Genomic DNA, 15,113 nt, shown 5'->3' with positions numbered 1-15,113 from the left:
CCTTGGATTCCTATTAAATCTTTTCTCTTTCTCCTTGTTCTCTGGCCTTCGATTCCCCTACTCTGGGCAAGAGATTTAATGCAGGCACAGACACAGAGACATAAGGAAATCGCCGGTGAGAAAGTCTGAGGTTATGCAGTAATTACAAAGGTTCAAGACAATCTTTTCAAGCAGACCTGAGCACAGTGCAGAACAAATGCTTATGCTGCCACCTGCAGTATAAATTAAGGTTAACAACCATGTTTCTGCAGCATCAAAGTATTTAATATCAAAGTGCGGAGAAACCAATACCCACATCATTCCAAAACATCTCTGAAGAAATATAGCCAGAATAATAAAACAGAAAATATGGAAGAGCAAGCTCCCACAAAGCAGGATATGATAATGGTTATGTAATTTTCGATGAGTAGGTGGGAACTGCAGATGCTCTGGCCACAACTGCAATCTAAATGATTGTTTTAAACTTTTCTATATTTCGACAAGTATTCATAATAGGAAGTCCACAGTCCAATGTTCTGTGTCCCTCAATTTCCAATATTTTACCCTGAAAACCACCTTCCTCACATTCTCACATACGTAAATATATTTATTTATTGCTCATATTCTATGTCTCTCTTCTAGGGAGATGCTAACTGCATTTCGTTGTCTCTGTACTGTACACTGCATAATGACAATAAAAGTTTGAATCTGAATCTGAATCTGAATTGAATCTGAATCTGAATGTCATGCTTGATTCATTTTTCTTTTTGTAATTCCTTCTATAATATGCTTGCAATTCAGACAGGTATTAGGTCATGTAATAATAAGAATTTCAAACTTCGTATAAATTAAATAATAAATAAATATCTAAAATAAAAACATTTGTGAACCTAAGACTCCATTCTTTATGAAAATTTGAATTGGAATTTCCTGGATTTTACAATTCAAGTCAAGAGTGTTTAATTATCCAATGTACCAGCAATGAAGCAATTACATTCCCACTTGCTGCAGCTTTAGCGGCACATTAACACAACAAATAAATAGATAATAATCAATAATACACTAAATTAACAGTGCAAACCAATGCGCATAGTTCCTAAACAAAGTCTACAGTAGATGATTGCTGAGGTAGGGTTGTGTTTCCTGTTCTGTGTGGCAACAGCACCTGATGGTTAATGGGAGGAAGCTGCTCTTGAACCTGTAGTTCACGATTCTCAAACTTCTGTATCATCTTCCCGAAGGTATTATCCAGATGAGAGCATGGCCAAAGTGATATGAGTCTTTGATAATATTAGTTGTATTTGTGATAGACCAGGCAATGTCCACCACCATTTGCAGCCTCATTCGTACTTAGGCGTTCTATTTACCGAACCAGGCCATGAGGCATCCAGTCAGAACTGTATAAGTTCGATAGAGTATTTGGCAAATTGCCAAATCTCCGCAATCTTCTGAGGAAGTAAAGGTGTTGATAAGCTTTCTTGCTGATTGCATCAATGTGCCCGACCCAGGATAGATCCTCAGAGATACGCACATGCAGGAATGTAAAGCTATTGACTCTCGCCATCACCATCCAATGAATTCTAGTATTACGAAATTGCTTTCCAAACATCGCAAGTGTTCTGGCTTTCTATTTCAGCGGCATTATCCAATGTGGAGTTCTGAACTTACATCATGAAACATACAGAAGCAAAGACATTGGCAAATTAAACAATACAATGTTTACGCAATGCTGGACAAAACAGTGCAAATTCACTGGTGTAGCAAGCTTTAAAAACTGAATTACATATTTCTGTTCCTAAACTTTAATTTACTTCCTTATCTTATCTTTGTAGATTGATGAAATTCATATTAATTCAAGTGGTTTTCTTTGATTACACTGGAGAAAGTCGCAAACAAGAGGGCTGAAGTTATGTCAGCAACTTCAGCCTTTGGCATGAAATCAGAAATAACAAAGTTGTTGTCAGTTTTCCAGTGTAATAAGCATGAAGATTGATAGTTCTGCCACACTATTACCACCAACATTACTAATGTGGAGACCAAGCAAACTTTCATGCTCTTTTTAGATCTCTAACTGTTAAAATCCATGTTAATGAAAGATAAAGATAGAGAAACAAGGAACAAGGATGCTGGTCTACAAAAAATGATGCAAAGCACTTGATTAACTCAGCAGGTCAGGCAGCATTCCTGGAGAACATGGACAGATGACGGATCATATCGGGACCCGACACAAAACGTTACCTATCCATGTTCTGCACGGAATCTGCATGGCCTGCTGAGTTACTCCAGCACTTTGTGTCTTTTTTTAAAATGAAAGATAGAATATTTTTGTTGCTATTAGTGTTATTGTTCAAGTTAACTCAGATCTTATATTAATATATTTAGATGTTATAATTGCCAAATTGGAATGATTGAAAATACAAAATATCTTGTTTTTGTCTCTCACTGCATTCCATCATTGACCATGGCCCTAAATTGTGTTGGATTATACTTGCCAATCTAGCAAGAAACATTCAGAAAATGAAATATTAGTTAACTGAAGTTACCAATAGTGAAGATAGACACAAAATGCTGGAGTAACTCAGCGAGTCAGTCAGCTTCTCTGGAGAAAAGGCATAGGTGACGTTTCCGGTCAAGTGCCTTCTCCAGACTTTGAATTTTCAATGCACAAATATTTCTCTGAGAAGATGGGACTTTAAATCCCTTACCAAACGTAACCTAGATTAGTGCAGTAAGGATGCTGGTTTATGTGAACATTCAGGGATATGAAATGTGCAAGCAAACAAAGATAACTTCAGTAACAGTGGGTTGGCGGTGCGACCGACATCGCAGCGGCCTCTGCAGTCCGTCTGTCTTTTTTTTATTTTATTGTCCTGTTGAGTGTATAGTTTGTGGTGGGTTTTTGACTGTGTATGTGTGGGGGGCGGGGGGGGGGGGGGGGGTGGGTGGGAGAAACTTTTAGATCTCTTCCCTGTTCGGGGACCCGACCTTTTCCCTGTCGGGTCTCCGTTGTCGTTGGGGCCTAGCACCGTGGAGCGGCCTCCAACCGGAACGACAGCTCAAGTCACGGAGCCTGCGGAGCTGCGGACCTACCATCGTGGAGCTGGCCAGCTTCGGAGCGTGGAGAGCTGCGGTGGCGTGCTGCTGCGACCCGACTCCGGTGGATGGTGACATCGGGAGCTCGCGGGTCCCCGGTGGGAGACCGCTTTGCGGGGCACCGGCAACGGCGACTTCTCCCGTTCGAATTGCGGGGTTGAGAGTGACCTGGAGCGGGGCCTTACATCGCCCGGCGCGGCTTTAAATGGCCGCGGACTTGCTAGCGCCCGCCGGGGGATCCAACATCAAGATCCGGGGCAGGGCCCTACATCGCCCGACGCGGCTTTAAATGGCCGCGGAATTGCTAGCGCCCGCCGGGGGCTTTGACTTTGACTTCGGGAGAGGAATGGAGAGCAGGGAAGAGACAAGACTTTGCCTTCCATCACAGTGAGGAGGAGATTCACTGTGATGGATGTTTGTGTAAATTGTGTTGGTGTGTGTCTTGGTTCTTTTCTTGTATGACTGCAGAAACCAAATTTTGTTTGAACTTCATGTGAGGTTCAAATGACAAATAAACTGTATTGTATTGTATTGTATAAAAAACAAAAATGCTAGAATATGTGGCAGATCAGTCAGCATTTGTAGAGAGAGAAACACCACTAATGTGTCAGGTCAAAGCCATTTTATCAGCGAGGCCAGTCAGGTGTACATAGGATTAAGGTGAGAAATATAAAGGAGATCTGTGCGGCAGGTTTTGCCACACAGAGAGTGTGAGTTGTATGGAATAAACTGCCACAGGAGGTCTTGGAGGCACACAAAATTGCTGGAGAAACTCAGCGGGTGCAGCAGCATCTATGGAGCGAAGGAAATAGGCAACGTTTCGGCTGCTGCACCCGCTGAGTTTCTCCAGCATTTTTGTGTACCTTCGATTTTCCAGCATCTGCAGCTCCTTCTTAAACAAAGGTCTTGGAGGCAGATACAATTACAATAATTAAAAGGCATTTGGATGGGTACCCAGTTAGGAAAGATACCAGCCTAACATGGACAAATGGGATTAGCATACAAATAGGCATAGTGGTCAACATGGATGGGATGGGCTGAAGGGCAACTTTCTGCACTGTTGAACCATGATACCACAATCATTGAGCCTTGCAGAGTGCAATGTTGCAAAGGTAGTAATGAAATGCCCTGATGATAGGCTCATATATTTTTACTTCATGTTTGGATCATACAAGTGATAAAAAACGTTGCAAGGATTTTTGTTTTGTCACAGACAGTTGAGTGGCATATGAGACAGTTGAACGGCAGACGAGGGAGTTTAGTTTGACAGTGCTTCAGGCTTTGTGAGAGTGGAGGTTTGAGAGGAAGAGTGATGTTGAGGTGGAGCTAAGATGTCTTCAGCAACAGTGGTTCCAACTAGATGCAGGACGGAACGCCACAGGAGATCCTTCTTCCCAGTGGCTATCAAACTTTACAACTCCTCCCCCTTCTGTCGTGGGGTAGACCAAGACTGACTCCCCTCCCCCCAGTCTTTGCATATCCCCCAAGCCTTTCCACTCATCACTTTAGTTTCATATTTCATGTATTTTTTGTATTTATGACTGTTGGCAGATCAATTTTCCTCCTGGAATAAATAAAGTTCTATCGTAGCGTATCGTATAAACATTCAGAAACTATTTTTTTGGGTCGTGTTGCCAAAAGGCGCCGTAAAGATGAGAAAGAAAAAAGATGATGGATGGTGGATATGAGAAATAAAGGGGTAGGAGCAGCTTTTGAAGACAAGGCACTGAAGGTGATTCCCACGTAAAAACTGAGGAGTTAAAGGGTGGGCATAAAGGGTCTCATCCGATCCAGTGGGATGGTGGTGGTCTGCCTCTGGAGATGGGAAATAGTGATATTCCAGATAGGAAATAACAAAAATTATGCAGTAGCTGTAAGAATAATAAACAAAATAAAAATAAAATCAATTTTCCAAAACCCGGGAAAACATGGCAAAATGTCAAACAATTTTGAACTCTGTAAAATCAACAGTGAATTCCTAACATAACCATTTTCCTGGTACATTACTTTGTTACTTTGTTACTCAGTGTTACTTTGCAAGTCTTAATTTAGGATTCACTTTAAAAATGAGTGCAGGGACATGAAAACGTCCACAGCAGGATCATGTTGGTCTACAACAGTGGTTCACAACCTTTTTTAATTTTTCTGTGCCCCCCCCCTGACATTATTAGCGGAAAAAAAGTACTTCAATATTATAATTCCTTCCATAAAAATATCAGTGTCAATTGCACATATATTCTCTTTGATTCTATTCCACAAACATCAAAAATATTTCAACTGCATAGATTTAAATTTATTATAACTGAAATTTAGGAGAATTGAAACTTAGGAGGTAGCTCTGGGGCCCCCTTCATTGAACCTGTGGCCCCCTAAATTCCAATTTTTTTCTTGGCCCCCCCTGAAATTTGCCATAGCCCCAGGTTGGGAATCACTGGTCGACAACACTTACACTGGACTCCAAAATATAGCAAAGATGCTGAAACCCTGCTGTAAATCAATTCTAAACTTCCATACTCACTCAGCACCAGGTACTGAACACTACGCTCCTCACCAGTGTAATGGAAGCTTTGGCGAAAAAAAACTTGTATGCACAAATCACAGCCAGTGTCATAGATCCTTTCTGAAATTGAATGAACTGACTCTAAACTGATTTGATTTTTGATTTGATTTTGATTTGATTCAATTTATTGTCATTGCACTTTTCAGTGCAACGAAATGGTTTAGCCTGCAGTCATAACATAGAATAAATAACAAACACTCAACACAGTTTAAAGTCCCAAAGTCATTGTCTCTTCCCTCCTTGCTCTCCCTCTGCGCTGAGGTAATCCAAGCCTCCGATGTTGTGACCCCGCCGGGTGATGGTAGGTACGTCCCGCGGCTGAATCCGTGCTCCGCAAACGGGCCGGTTCAAACCCGGGGCGGTCGAAGCTGCCGAAGCTGCCGTCCTCCAATCCAGCGGACGCAGCTGTAGTTGCGGGAGCTCCGGAAAACAGAACTCGAGCTCCCGATGTTGTTGTCCACTGGCCCGCGGCCGAGCCTCCGAGGCTCCTAAGTTGGGTCGGAAGTTGGGTCGCCCCGCAACCACAGCCCCGAAGTCGGCCAGCCTCGTGTTGGTAAGTCCTGGCTCTGCTCCACAGCCTCGAGGTCGGTCGCAGTTGGAGGCCGCGAGCTCCGCGATAGGCCTCAGCGCAGACGGACTCGGAGACGGGGGATACGGCAGGAAAGGTCGCACCACCCCCGAAGGAAGAGTCAAAAAACATGTTACACCCACCCCCCCACAAATACACAACTAAATAAACCGAAATAAACTGTAAAACGGGACAAGAGAAAACAAAAAACAGAAAAGACAAACGGACTGCAGGCGAGCCGCAGCTGCAAGGCAGCGCCGTAATGCATGTGAAAGTCAAAAAACTGCACATGCTACAAATCTGAAATAAAAATAACAAATACTTGAAATACTCAGCAGGCTCAGGCAGCAGAGCAAGACTCTCTTCTCTCTCCACAGATACTTCTCGACCTGTTGAAAACTAACTGTTATAGAACTGAAGTTATTTGACATACCAAAAGTATTTAAACTTACTTTCCTTCACAGCCAAATCAGCATTGTGCCATCAAGACCGACTCCTGCACTGTATTGCACAAGATTTCACTTCCATGTTCCCCACTGTAACACAGCCTGCAGATGACATCCTGATTAACCTACCTGATCTCCCGGTTGCTGGACACTTTAATTCTCCTTCCCATTCCTCCACAGATCTTTCGGTCCTAGATCTCATCCATTGTCCAAGTGAGGCTAAATGCAAATTGAAGGAATAGCATCTCATATTTCGCTTGGGCAGTTTACAGCCCAGTGGTATGTATATTGATTTCTCTCACTCCAGGTAGCCCAGCATTCCCTCTCTCTCTATCCCTCCTCCACCCAAGTCGCACTAGCTTCTCATTTTCACCCTACAAATCTTTCATTCAATGTTCTTTATCTCTCGACATCACCATCTATATCTCTCATTCCCCTAATCCCTAACCAGCCTGAAGAAGGGTCTTGACCTGAAACGTCACCCATTCCTTCTCTCCAGAGATGCTGCCTGTCCCGCTGATTAACTTCAGCTTTTTGTGTCTATCCTCAAATAAAGGAATTTACTTGTATTCCACATCAATAATAAAGCAGATAAAGAACCAAAGTAATTCCTGGAGAAGTACACGTTTGGTCGCAGCTCTTTGGAGAATACATAGTTTTAATTATAAAGGATACAGGCAACATTCAAACCCTCAAATATTATTGTACAGAAAATAATATAACTATTTCAACTTATGACTGTGTTTTATTATTTTGATATGACCATTAAATTAAGAACCAATGATTTGGAAGTGGAGGTGGGAAAGTGTGTGGAGGTGGGAAAGGGCAATGCCTCAACATTAAGAAAAGTTGCTTGCAAAGACTGGAATGGTGCTCAATGCCTGGCCATACTGGACACAGAATTATTGATTCTTATTTGTTTTAAATGATAAGCTCCCAAATCCATCCTTTTATGCTTCCTAAATCTCCTTTAAGAATTGTGAACATGCATGGGGTTGAGAGGGAAAGATAGATTAGCCATGATTGAATGGCGGGTTAGACTTGATAGCGGGTTAGAATTTCATAAATTATGAAGATTAATTTTCATGTTCATAAGTTATAGGTGCAGAAGTAGGCCATTTGACCCATCAAGTCATGGACAGAATCCCAAAGGACCAACTAATAACTGTCAAGCAGTAATGAAGGATACTCTGCAACTCCAGAGTACCTCAGAGCAGACAAGATCTATATGACCTTTCCTACATAATGGCAGGAATGGAGTCCTCGTATTCAATTTCATGGGGCTCATGTATGGCCACAACTCCACAAAAAATGAAGCAGTGCACATCGGCCATCAGCAGTACTCTAATTCCAGAGACTAATATCTCAGTGGCCCTTCCCAACATACAAGACTGAAATCAGAAGTTAGTTTCAATATTCACCAGCTGCAAACTCTGGACGATGAAGCTGTTATGGCAAGGCAATCCTCTTAGCTTCCTACTTGCCCTATCCTTCTTCAGGTGCTGTAGTTGTGGTAAGAATTCTACGCATATTATATTGCCAATAACCCACTGGGCAGGCTCCCTAGTATCTCCCAGCTTAGTATCTCTACCACCAAACAGCATAACAGAAAAAATATTAACAGATAACAAATTTAAAAAATTAATGAACAGAACAATGGCTCAGACAAAAGCATCTAATGAATGGATTATCCAACATCATATTAAAGAATTTAAATTCAACATCAGCGGTCCATGTTAATTGTCACCCATACCTGTATTGGTGCCAGTGACAAACGTACTTGGAGATGAAGTAACTGGAACATGGCTGTTGACTTGTTTTATCCTCTTCAGGTGAGACCTCCCATTGTAATGAACCTCAGCCTGTGCTGCCGAGTTCAGCTGAATGTTGCACGCTTCACAAAGAGCAAGTCCTACATTCTGCTTCTCAATGTTCAACTGATAGCCCAAGTATTCACTGCTGAGTATTTTCCCATCACTGTAAGTGTAAAGATCTCCTGAATTCATCATAACATCTTCAACAATGTGCTCAGGACTCACTGGTTGGTTCATTCCTGCAAAGATAATGATAATTCAATTAAAAAATCAATAAACGTTTATTAATAAATTGCATGTAAAAATTTAGAAACTGACTCTCCTCAAATAAATAATTTGTACTGTTAGATACAATGGTGTGTGGATTGCAATAATAACAAAGCTAACTTCATTATCATTTTACAAATCTCACAGCAAATCTGATGTTCATTCCAATGAGGAGATCCACATGCCACTGTCAGAGATACCTTAATACCTTAGTTTGTGTGTTTCCCAATGAGTTCTGCAATAACCATGGCCAAAGGGCTTGCAAGACCGAGTGAATCTATGAACACCGTAAGCAGCAATTAGTGCCAAATCACCCCTAACATTCTGAAAAATTAATTTCACTAATGTGGAGTTGTATTAGTCTTGGAGATTTTCAAAGATTTTTTTCCTGCATTTTTCCATATCTCTTCTAGTTTGACTTTCAATCCGGTCTGCAATCTCAGCCTTCAGTTGCTTCCATTCATATCCAGTGTTGTCCTTTTCTATATTACTCGGTTCAGACTGTATGATTTAGCGAGGATTCTTCAATCTGATTGGATCCTTCCTGCTGTACTGTTGTTTTTCGTTCCCTGCAGTGAGCGCCAAACTGGAATAGACTGCAGAGGAAATCTCCATTGACAATCCCTTGAAAACATGGAGGGCAGGTGTTCCTTTACCCCTAACCACAAAATCCAAGCTTGAATATCCCTTTGTTTCATGTGTCTGCAAGTGAAGTTTGCAATACATGGGCCCCACAGGAGACGGTACTCTCTCCCTTCCTGTTCACTACTTACACTTCGGACTTCAGATATAACTCGGACTCCTGCCACCTGCAGACGTTTGCAGATGACTCTGCAATTCTAGCTGTATCAGCGATGGGAGGGAAGCTGAATACAATGGTGATGTCAACTACTTCATTGATTGGTGTGGACTGAATCACCAGCAGCTCAACACCGCAAGACTAAGGAGTAAATGGTGGACTTTAGGAGGAGAGGAACACCCGTGTCCCCTGCCTCCATCAATGGTGTGGATGTGCAGTTTACCAGGGAGTACAAATAGCTTGGACTGTACCTGGACAGTAAACTGGACTGGTCCAGGAACGCTGGGAGGCGTCTGTACATTTTGAGAAGGCTCCGCTCCTTCAACATCTGCAGTAAGATGCTGCAGATGTTCTGCCAATCGCTGGTAGCCAGTGCCATCTTCTTCACTGCCGTGTGCTGGGCAGCAGGGCAAAGGCCACAGATGCCAATAGAATTAACAAACTCGACAGAAAGGCTGGCTCTGACCTGGGGGTGGAGTAGGATTCATGGGAGGTGGACTTGGAGGGGAGGATGCTCCTTAAACTGCGGAGCATCCTGGACAATACCGCTCACCCCCTCCATGACACGCTGGTCAACCCGAGGAGCACCTTCAGCAACAGACTGGTTCCACCAAGATGCAGGACAAAAGGCCACAGGAGATCTGTCTTCCCAGGGGCTATCAATATGAACAACTCCTCTCCCTTCTGTCGTGGGGTAGACTGAGTCTGACTCTCCCACCCCCCACCCCCTCCCCCAAATCGTTGCACATCCCCAACCCTTTTCACTCGTCACTTTAATTTAACGTTTCATGTATTTTGTGTTTTCGTGTTTCTATAACTGTTGCCAGATCAATTCCCATCCTGGGATAAATAAAGTTCTATCGTATTGTGCCGTGTCGTATCATAACAATTCAATGTCAGTAACATAAAACACCAATGTGGCAGGAACTTTCACTCAGACCATGATAACAAAGAGTTAATCCACTGAGAAAGGATAATCAAACATCTTGGAGCAGTTACCCAATCAATAGTCTCCAGTATGCTCTAACCTCATTCACTTTTTACCCACTTACATCCGTGACACTTCTGACACTCCTCCACACTTCCTGTCTCCTGGTCTCAGTCCCCTCATTTTCACTTGTCCAATTGCTCAACACCTACATTCCACTCCCGGACAGCTGGAGGGACCATCATTTTTAATCCCTGTACAGAGGCCCAACCAGTCTCCCCCCACCGCCACTGCCCGCCATCAACAGACTGAGCCTGTTCTCCCTTTCTCCTCAAACTCCACTCAGTTTCTTCAAATTAAAGGTAGGGGTCTGGGAATCTGCGTGGCTCCAAATATCTATGTCTCCTTGTGGGAAACATGAACCTGGATACATGGTTCTGTCTTACTCAGAATCCCGTCTCCTCTTTATTCAATACAATGTTAACTGGATTGCTGCTGGTTCCTCCTCCCATGTAAAATTAATTGCATTTTCCCCCTATTTCTACTCTGCTCTCATTTTTGAATAGTTCATCTCTGATTGTTCCCTTCCCTTTTCTGACCTCTATCACTATCGTGACCAATATCCATGGCAAGTACTCAAACTCCCACTGTTATCTAGAGTATTTCTGCCCCCACTTTGTTTCCTGTGGGGACTTAATTCCACTTTTCCAGAGAAGTGATTCCAAAATATCTTCATTTTTCCACACCCATTGCCACTCTTTTGCAAAAACTAGAGGCTTGCAACTGTATCTATTCCATGCTGAAAAATAGTACGTTGAGTGTGTAGTCAGGGGGCCTAATCTTTTTATGCGTGGGTGGTGGTGGGGGGGAAGGGGGAAACTGCTTTTCGAGTCCCTACCTGGTCGGAGGGGTTGCCTTCCTCCGAGCAGCGACTTCGACCTGTCCTCACGGCCTACCAGCGGGTCCTGGAGCGACGTTTCCCTGAGGGGACCTGGCCAGAACATCGGCTTTGGCGGCGGCGCAGAACATCGGCTTTGGCGGCGGCGCAGCGCTGGAGCGCTATTGCGGAGCGGGCGATGCCTTTCCTGGGTCGCCGCGCTGGAACTCCAGTATGCTGGGACCGCAGATGAGAACATCGTGGAGCCGCGGTTCTGTGGAGCGGCCAGCTGCGACGCTGAACGTTACATCCCGGAGCCTGGGATCGCTTGCTGAGATCGCCAGTGTGCGGAGCTCCGTCCGGCGCGGTCTGTTGGCTTGGAAGTCGCGGTCTCCGGTGGGAAGGCAGCCGTTCCTGGCACCCCAAGCCGCTGGGGGTTCTCCCGACGCCGGAGCACCATCACCCGGCGAGAACATCGGGCGCCGTGGCGGCGACTGTGGAGGCCTCAATTAGGCCCGACTTTGGGTGGACAAGAGGATGGGGACTGGACTTTGTGCCTTCCCCCACAGTGGGAATCACTGTGGGGGGATGTTTTTGTGTTGAACTTCTTTTTGAATGCTATGTTGTATTTTTATTAGTGTGCTGCAAGGACATCAGAATTTCCCCTGAATAAGGGGATTAATAAAGTTTAATCTAATCTAATCTAATCTTTTATAAACATGGAAACATAGAAAATAGGTGCAGGAGTCGGCCATTCGGCCCTTCGAGCCAGCACAGCCATTCTATATGATCAGAATCAGCACCCCGTTCCTGCTTTCTCCCCATATCCCTTGATTCCATTAGCCCTAAGAGCTATATCCAACTCTCTCTTAAATACATCCAGTGAATTGGCCTCCACTGCCTTCTGTGGCAGGGAATTCCACAGATTTCACACAACTCTGTGTGAAAATGTTTCTCCCATCCTAAATGGCCTACCCCTGATTCTTAAATTTTCAGGGACATTTGCATAATTTGGCATTAAAAAAACAAAAACCATGCCGACGTTGTACATAATCGTACAGAAATAACCATACAAATATGTTATTAAGTAATAATGCTTAACAGAATGTTTCAGATGTTACTTTACTGCAATAAACAAAAAGATTATATTTTTGGTATTAAATTTGTTGGAATTTTCAGCCGTGCATCTAAATATACTCTGAACAAATTATGTCCAGGCAGGTATTAAATCCAAGAATAAATGTCGAACTCAGATAACACCTGGATTTATAATATATTAAATTAAAGCTGGAGTTAATATCAACAGTGAAAAATTACTGCAACCTTCGTGTGAAAATGTAATTACAGCAAAGTTCTGTTGTAAAAAATAATTGCAGTGAATTTTCCGTTTCCTCATCAGTATGGGAACATCTCCGAATAACTGCTGTTTCTTTAATTAATATGGCTATTAGTTAATAATTTGGTAACAATTGTTTTCGAATGAGTAAGAAAAGTGAAAGATGATTAAGCGGTAATTGTCATGTTCAGTAAATGAGTATTTAACTTCCTAATATGTAGTACAAAATTCCAGCATTCTGGAAAATTGCTGTCTGGTACATAGGCATGATGCACTAAGGAATGCTGGCAGATTATCAGATAATCCTGCTTCACTGTCAATGACATGCTTCATTCCCTGCTACGAAAATGGAGCATAATAGAGGTGATTATACAACACTGTCAAGTCAGTGGCAAAGCTGCGCTCTCATGAAGTGTTTTTCTGAGATAGTATGACATTCCTGTAGTCCATGTTCAATTTAAATCCAGTTCCTCATTGGGATTTAAGCATTACTAATTTTCAAGTGTATTCATCTTTCAATTACAATGATTTTGCTTACAAGATAGATGAACTAAATTTAACATATTACCCTGAAACCGCAGTGGTCAGTGCTTTCATAGTGATATTTAATTTTTAATTTTTTTTAGTTTTAGAGATACAGTGTGGAAACAGGCCCTTCAGCCCACCAAGTCCGTGCTGACCAGCGATCACCTGTACACCAGTTCTATCCTTACAGAAGCAAATTTAACTGACAAACGCACATCTTTGTAATGATTTTAACTCATCAATGACGATGAACGGACATGAATGGACATGTCAAGATACTTTACACTCTCACAGGGAAAGAACATCCTCTGCTTGCCTAGTGGATGATATGGACAATATTTGGACAAGATGGCCAATATCAGTTCATATTGCGACATTGGAATACTTGCAATCTCCAGAAGGGAAGGACCTAACTCGTGATTTTAAATAACCAGCCATCTACTGTCAACAGCAAGTCATCTAGTAAACTTGGGCTGGTCTGTATTTAGTTTATGTGGCTAACTGCATAAACACCTCATCTACAGTAGACTATAACAAAGTACCCACAGCCCACTCTCTCAAAGCATCTCAGCTATCCATGAAACTCACTTCATGTCTGTGTTTGACTATTTGCTACTTAATGAAATGGCAACAGTACATCCCATCAAATTCAGCAGGATGATAGAACCTTGACTGGGCTGTGAGTACAGGGTGGAGTTATAGCCTACTCCTGTAGATGAGGTGTTTATGCAGTAAGCTTGGGCTGGTCTGCATTTAGCTTATGTGGCTAGCTGCATAAACACCTCATCTACACGAGTATATAACTCCACCGTAAGTACTCAGTCCACTCAAGGTTCTATCATCCTGCTGAATTTGTCCTTCATCATAAATACCATAGGGAGGCAAGGTGCTTTTGAGCAGAGTATATCCCACTGATGGGATGTACTGTTGCCATTTCATTGATGTAAGTAGCAAATAGTCAAACACAGACATGAAGTGAGTTTCATGGATAGCTGAGATGATTTGAGAGAGTGGGCTGTGGGTACTTAGTTATAGCCTCCTCCTGTAGATGAGGTGTTTATGCAGTTAGCCACATAAGCTAAATACAGACCAGCCCAAGCTTACTAGATGACTTACTGTTGACAGCAGATGACTGGTTATTTAAAGTCAGGAGTTAGGTCCTCCTCTTCTGGAGATTGCAAGTATTCCAATGTCGCATTATGAACTGATATTGGTCATCTTGTCCGAATGTTGTCAACATCATCCACTAGGCAAGCAGAGGATGTTCTTTGGTAGAGGAATCATAGCTGAACTCGAACCATGAGCAAACAGGCTCTTATAATGGCAAAAATGTTGTTGATAAGGCAGCATAAGACAACAATTGGACTGAGGTCAGTTCTTCGAGGCATTGGTGCTATCTCATGAAGCTGTAATTGTTGGTCAACTATGGGTCTCAAACCAGATACCAGCGTGTGTGTGTGTGTGGGGGGGGGGGGGGGGGACACACACAAAACAGATTTTACTCAGCTGGCTCAGAAAAAGGAACATTTTTCAATTTTATTAAATCACCCATTTTAGGTAACTGCAAAATCCTCCCCCTCGCCCTTCTTCCTCCAACCCCCCGGGGGCTTCAACATGTCCTCTTGGTGTACCCAGACCATAAACTCAGCAGGTTCAAGACATCACCTGCCTCAAAGTCAACTGGGAACATGCAATAAATTTGGTTGAAGACCCAGGACCAAAGGATATATCATTTATTTCAACAAGAAAAAAATAAAGCTGCAAAGGTGGCAGATCAAAAATAAAGATTTTGTTGATGACAAGGGCACCGTGACATTTCAGCAGATTGATGACAGCAGAAGTATTGTGATGAATGTATAGCTGAAAGCAAGCTTCTGTATCTTGTGCCTACGACATTATGCACTGCTGGGACATATTATCC

General features: G+C 42.9%; 1 long non-coding RNA gene across 1 annotated transcript in view; it reads right to left on the bottom strand.

Moving 5' to 3' along the window:
• Positions 1-8,242: 8,242 nt before the first annotated feature.
• The window catches only part of LOC116975117, an 80,643-nt gene continuing 73,772 nt past the window's right edge, over positions 8,243-15,113 (bottom strand). Inside the window, exon 3 of the long non-coding RNA XR_004412539.1 lies at positions 8,243-8,699. This is a non-coding gene — a long non-coding RNA (uncharacterized LOC116975117). The remainder of the gene's footprint in view (positions 8,700-15,113) is intronic.

Source organism: Amblyraja radiata, chromosome 7 (genome assembly GCF_010909765.2).
Source record: "Amblyraja radiata isolate CabotCenter1 chromosome 7, sAmbRad1.1.pri, whole genome shotgun sequence".
Lineage (NCBI taxonomy): Eukaryota > Metazoa > Chordata > Chondrichthyes > Rajiformes > Rajidae > Amblyraja > Amblyraja radiata.
Note: the sequence above shows the minus strand (reverse complement) of the source record. Positions and strands in the feature narration are given on the sequence as shown.